Source organism: Coregonus clupeaformis, chromosome 3 (assembly GCF_020615455.1).
Source record: "Coregonus clupeaformis isolate EN_2021a chromosome 3, ASM2061545v1, whole genome shotgun sequence".
Classification (NCBI taxonomy): Eukaryota; Metazoa; Chordata; class Actinopteri; order Salmoniformes; family Salmonidae; genus Coregonus; species Coregonus clupeaformis.
Window position 1 is genome coordinate 9,228,009 of NC_059194.1, and position 7,038 is coordinate 9,235,046.

A 7,038-nucleotide genomic window follows, 5' to 3' on the forward strand; every position below is an offset into this window, starting at 1 on the left:
ATAATTAATTGGACGCGAGAAGAGGAGGAGTTTCGCCTCAGCAGTGTTGGGGATGTTTGAGGAGGGGGAGATGGCTTTAAATGTTTATGTATCTGCCGCCCCCTTCCCACAGGCAACATGCTATCCTTGTATTCCCCTGGAAAAGGAGAGTTGATGCTCATTAAAACAATGCCATAAGCATTCTTGTGTATAATCGTTAACTTTGTATTATTATGGTACACAGTAGGCCTAATTGAGTGATACAAAAAAAAGAAACTGCAGTATTGGAACCCTTGTAGCTGAATCATACAAAATTATATGAGTGATTTGAAAGCGCTTATGATTCGGAGACAAAAAGGTTAGGGGGATAATGTGAGTGCTAGCAACCCCAAAAGCTTGAACAGGGTAGGCAACATCAAACTCTGCTCACTGCACAATTAGTCTAATTTTCAATTAAGCAATATGGTAGGATTACGCAGGTAACTCAAATACAGTAATATGCAATTTTGCAATGTGACAAATGTACATTATTATTGTTATTATCAGGCTACTAATGTCTTCGTATTATATTTTTTATTGAGTGCATTACTATTATGATAGGCAGGACTATATATGTTATTACTACATTATCAACATCATTGTTTTCTAAGAACTATACAAAAGTAAGCCCACGTTATTATTAACATTACATTTTAACATGCTCATTAAGTTTCAAGAACAAAGCATAGACATGCATTATCCTTCCTGTCGTGAGCTTATAATTTTGGATCTTTTGGCAGAGGAACCACTAAGATAAACCGTTTACCCGTGAAACCTTTATCCTTTTTTTGCACATCAGCTATCGGTGCTTTAAAAAAACAATAGCTGTAGCCTACTTTTATCTCCTATAACGGTATAGGAAGCCAAAGAGACAACCTGGGAATGATTAGGAGATACATAGTGCATTGTAGGACAGTGTTGAGTTACACTATAGTGTTCCATAAAATGTCCTAGATTGGCATGCTGATAAATATGACGCCGTGGCCAGTGACAATACTTTATGTGATCTGTTTAGCTCGCAGGTAAAGAAACGAGACACAGAAGAGTTGTCACGCTCCCATTCTCTCCCCCCCATCGTTAATGATATTAATTAAAATTCTGATGATGTCCGGGCTGTACCATGTAAGAGAGTAGATCATAGAATGAAAAAGGGTTAAATTCGACAGCATCGAGGATCAGGTAGGTTGTGCGTGTTGTTTATCCATTGAGCAGGCTATTAGGCCTACTTAATTTGACACAATAACACCTACAGTATAGTAGAATATGCACGCATTAATAGTTCGTTATAAAGATTTTTCAAATGCGTTTAACGGCAATCTGAATCTGAAAATATCCATCAAGCTATGTTGCATGCATAAGGTTTCAATAATATTGCAATTACAAATAAGCAATGGGCTTTCGACAGGAATTTGATCTGCATGCATTTTGCGAAATGTTGTTTGTATTTTCGTTTAGACTATTAAAATATAATATATTGCGAAAAGTGTTTACAATTTGTATTATATTTGTATTAAACCAGCTCTATTTCATTGTTTATGGTGCACACGTAGGCTATCATAAAATGTATAATTGTAACCTATTAGGCTAATCGCAAAAAGGGACATATCCTACATGAAATAGGACAATATCAGCGTATGAATATAATGCTTTTAACAATTATTTTTTCGAAAAAAAATACATTCCATTGACATGTTTACAAACTGTTGGAGGATTATTTATAATGTATTTTACTCAGCACATTAACACCGTGCTCTCTGCAGTGTGGTAGAAAGATGTACAATTCAGAGGTGGTAATTCTGAGCGTATTCCCACATTCCCTAGGTGCGTGTCAACAACATCAATTATCTATTTCAAACCCGAGGTACACTATTGATAATGTCCATTGTTGCTGTTATTTCATTGCGTTTTAATAATCGACTGAAATTATATGAATGTCTTTCTTACATGAACCATTAACAGTGAATAGAACCTTGCAGAAACACCATATTGTTCGTGCCAAGAACACCATATGGTGACATTCGTGTAGGGACGAAACCAGGCCAAATAGCATTGGAGTTATAAAACAGCACGAGATTCTATTAGCTTAGATGGAGACCCGCTGTCTTGGATGTCATTTAGCAATATTGAGAGGGAGGTTTTCCTATTAAAGAGGGATAATTTATTCGAAGGGCTCTGTTGAATACAAACAACATTTGAGGTTATAACATTTCATAGTGGTGTTGGCTATAAAATACCACGGGGTACAGCCTTCCCCAGCTAGATGCGTCGATTGGGCCTTGTAAAATGTACATCTTCTTCTTCTTCTTCTTAAAACCCCCCACATCAATAGGCCTATCACACTAACGTCATTAATGTGTTACTTAATCTCATGACTTGTTGTAGGATTTAGTCTAGCTCCAATAATGATCAGTTACATAGAACTATAGGCCTAGGCCATCCATCGAATTACAGCCTGATAACTATAAACCAATGTCTTGTTGCTGATCAACAATGTAAAATAAAATGTGTTTTACTATTTGGTTGCGGTCAGTGCTACTTGGGATCTTTGGGACGTCCGTACCCCCTAAACCCTAACCTTAAACCCTAACCTTAACCATAACCATAACCCTTACTTAACCCTAACCTTAACCCTTACCTTAACCATTTTAAATGTCAACTTCAATGGGGTAGGGAGGTCCCAAGGATCCTGGATAGCATGGACTATTTGGTTGCAACGATTTTATTACAATACTGTTCGTCTCCACGTGCTATTATATTTTAACTCTACTTGGAAAATAACCCTTGCTGACCTTTTACAATCGCAGTAGCCTATAACATAAAATATGCTTACATTTACAGGAGAACTTGGAAATGGAAACAAACCAACCATGCTTATTAATGTCATAGGCTAATGATGAAACATATTTACATTCATGCCAACAGACTTGGTGCAATTCATAGTGTCAGCCTATTCAGGAAAAACGCATAATGTAACGTTGGTGTTGATATCATAGGCTTCTTTCAGAAAGAGATACAGCTGCACTCTACGCCCAGCAAGAACACAGCGGAGGGCAAACGAGCCATGGAGCGATGGAATGAATAGGCGGGTTATATTTCCCTCAAACGCGGCAAGCATTAATAGTTCTAAAGATACGTCCACCGATATCTCTTTTCCAAACATGTTTCCAATGATCTTTACGGTCTCAAGCGGAGCAGTGCTAATTCGAAAGGTTTTCTTTGGCTTAATTTAACCGTTAATTAGAAACAGAACACCTGACATCATCAATCATTAACTCTTATGGGAGTTGTGTTTTATATTCACCAAAGCTCTATCTCCAGTCAGCCAGTCCCCTTTCCCAGAGTTGCATGGTCCCCCCATAGGTCACATATTGCTCATGGCCTCTCAGTTTTCCTCGTACAGTGGGGCTGGCTATTGGAAAGCGGTATTCGGACTATCAAAATATCATCGCCAATAGACTCGAACTGGCCTTTGGAATAACTGCAGACATAAACAGTTGGTTATGAATGTTGATTTTCTGACTCTTTAGGCTGCACTGCATGGTTTTTGTTGATGATTTGCAGATGTTCGAGAAATGATAAAAGTACCCTGTCCTGGTACGTCCAATAAACTTGTAAAACCGGAGAAACATGCTGTAGTTCTACCAAATTGTGCTAAAGCATAAATTATGCAGGTGTATTGATTCGGTAATTTCTACGTTTTCTACGTTTTCTTTGTTGGTCTCTGTCCATGATTTAAATACAATTATTTTAGACTGATAAACTCTCATCGCCAATATTATTTGGGTTTTAGAAAAAATGTTGAAACGTGGGGCGCCCAATGCTATACTACTGTCGAGTGACAAATCTGAATATAATTCAGGTAGCTAGGCCTATCAGGTTTATTCATCACCCTCTTACTTTATTCGTTACTGACTCCTGTTGCAAAACAAAACAGCTGTACTAACAACTTAAGTATAACATGATACAGGAACACTCACATTAACGTGGGAGTTATGGTGACACATGAGAGTGATACATGCTTATAATGAAATAGAGAGGACTTGCTGTCTTTGCATCAGTTGTGTTGGTCTCCATTGTATCCCTATAGGTCCTGTGATTTTCTGGGCATACAGGGTTGAAACATAAAGATAGTTGTCTATGCAGGCTATCAATTTACAACATAACCCTAACGCTGCATTATGACCGGGGTTCAATCTTCAGTACAATAATCTGATGTGGTGTAGGGGAGGAGGGTAGTGACTTCAATGTACAGTATATGCCTTCTAATGACATTACCCTAGTCATAGTGTGTCCATAAAGTGCTTGCATTGATCAAATTGTATAATGCCAGCAGGGCATGTCGACACAATATCAGTAGTCAACCATTTTGATTATAAATGGGTTTGGGGTTCATAAGATGCTGCTCAATGAAGCAAAAATAAAGAGGAAATAATCGTTGGGATATTGTGGGCTTTCATCTCCTCATTCAATAATTATTTTATAGGCATAACAATTCATTACCAATATTATAAATTGTCAACTGTAAATAGAAAAGTATATTGTTATTATTACAATTATTGATATTATTGATATTATTGATATTATTATTATTATTATTATTATTATTATTATTATTATTATTATTATTATTATTTTCAACAAGAAAAATAATGGTAGGCCTACTAATAGTAATGCAGTCATTCACAACATTATGTCATTACTGGAATCACGATTATGACATTTCTTGACCTACGTGACAAGAGAGCGAATTATAGGCTATTTCCCTTAAAAATGGTATAGGCCTATATATTAATCTTTTTTGCAATGTTACCTAACGTCATTATTGACTGCCCCTATTTTCTCTGTACTAGCCGAAACATGTTAGGCCTATACAAGCTTTATTGAACGAAGCGATCATTTTAAGCACTAATGCGTTTTCAAGGAAACAATGTTGTCAATAGTTTGGGTAAATATGATCTTGAGTTGCTCGTGCGTTCTAACGATAATCATGGGTAGCCTAGCCCTATTACACAACACATCATACTCGTACCTCATCACTTCTGAATAGGAGAGAAAGTGAGTGAGAGCAAGAATAAGCCCCTGCAGTGTGCGTGTGTGTGTGTGTGTGTGTGTGTGTGAAAACGGGGAGTGAGAAAGTGGAGGCTTGTGTGTGCGCGCATACATGACAGGCGAGGTGGATGCGTAATCTTGGAGACAAAACATTCTCCATCCATTCTCTCTATAGGCGTGTGTGAGTGGGTTTGACGCGTGTAGGGATGGAGAGAAGACCATGAACGCCGGTTTCAAGCACCCTCTCTCAAGCATCTAAAACAACAGCAATCATAAACGTCGGCCTTTAGGTGCTTAGGCTGTTACATCGCGCATTGCCTTTGACAGTGTCATATTCCACCCTGTTTAGTACCTGTTGTTTTTTGTCCCTTCCGCCACTGGGTTGACAAATGTTTAGATGTCCAACCGCGGAACCCCATACGGCAGGGCCAAACGGCTTCGAAGCCCTATCACCTTTGCACTGTTGATTTTCTCTTGCTGGTCAGAGCTTGAAACCCCCCGGGAAGCGGTGTTGTTCGACACTAATGCTCCAATGGGGTCCATTTAAGATCATAAAGAAGGATGTGGGAGGCCAAGCTCCCGACCAGAAGGGCTAAAGGAAGATTACATTGCATTAGTACATGTATCTGCACCGTGGGCCATAATAGGCTTTATTAGCCTGTAATGATCAGAAACAATTTAAGCACCTTTAAACTAACCATAATTTCAAACACAACTAATAGATTAGAGTGAGCTAACTGTACAAGTCCTACTGCAAAGACAAACACTTTGAAATGTATTCATATTTTGTAAATAGCTGAGTATAGGCCTAAAGGATTATTTGTTATAATAATAATAATAATAATAGTAATAATAATAGCAATAATAATAATAATAATAATAATAATAATAATAATTATTATTATTATTATTATTATTATTATATCATTATATTATAATTGTCAAGGGGTGCTGAAGGTGGGTGTGGTGCATGAATCAAGCGCAGGACGCAGAAGCTCAGTCCAAAAGACTTTAGTGCAATATTCACGTAGAAAATAAGCACAATAAGCCCGAAGGCGAAATAACGGCGCACACAGGCGTCAAACAAACGGCGCACTAACATGTGCGAAAAACCTCTCCAAAACTCTGGAGGGAAGTACGTAGCTCCAACACAAAACAGAAGAGCAATCACACACAAAGACAAACACACACAACGAGAACTAAATAGGACACTAACGAGGACTAACAAGACACAGGTGTACAACATCAAGACAAAACCAAACGAACATGAAACATAGATCGGTGGCAGCTAGTACTCCGGGGACGACGACCGCCGAAGCCTGCCCGAACCAGGAGGAGGAGCAGCCTCGGCCGAAACCGTGACAATAATGACATTATATCAGTTATTATAAACTGGGTGGTTCGAGCCCTGAATGCTGATTGTCTGACAGCCGTGGTATATCAGACCATATACCACGGGTATGACAACATGTATTTGTACTGCTCTAATTACGTTGGTAACCATTTTATAATAGCAATAAGGCACCTCGGGGGTTTGTGGTAAATGACCAATATACCATGGCTAAGGGCTGTATCCAGGCACTCCGCGTTGTGTCATGCATAAAGAACAGCCCTTAGCCATGTTATTTACATTTTAGTCATTTAGCAGACGCTCTTATCCAGAGCGACTTACAGTTAGTGAGTGCATATATATATATTTTTAAAATATATATATATATATTTTTTCATACTGGTCCCCCGTGGGAAACGAACCCACAACCCTGGTGTTGCAAACGCCATGCTCTACCAACTGAGCTACACGGGACTTATTGGCCATATACCACACCCCCTCAGGCCTTATTACTTAATTATAATACTTTTTTATTTCACTTTTGAATAAATTCATAGCCTATACATTGGATGTTATTTTCATCCTGATGACACCTGTGAGTACCAGTAGATGGTCTGAATTTGATGTCCAATTGTAGTAGA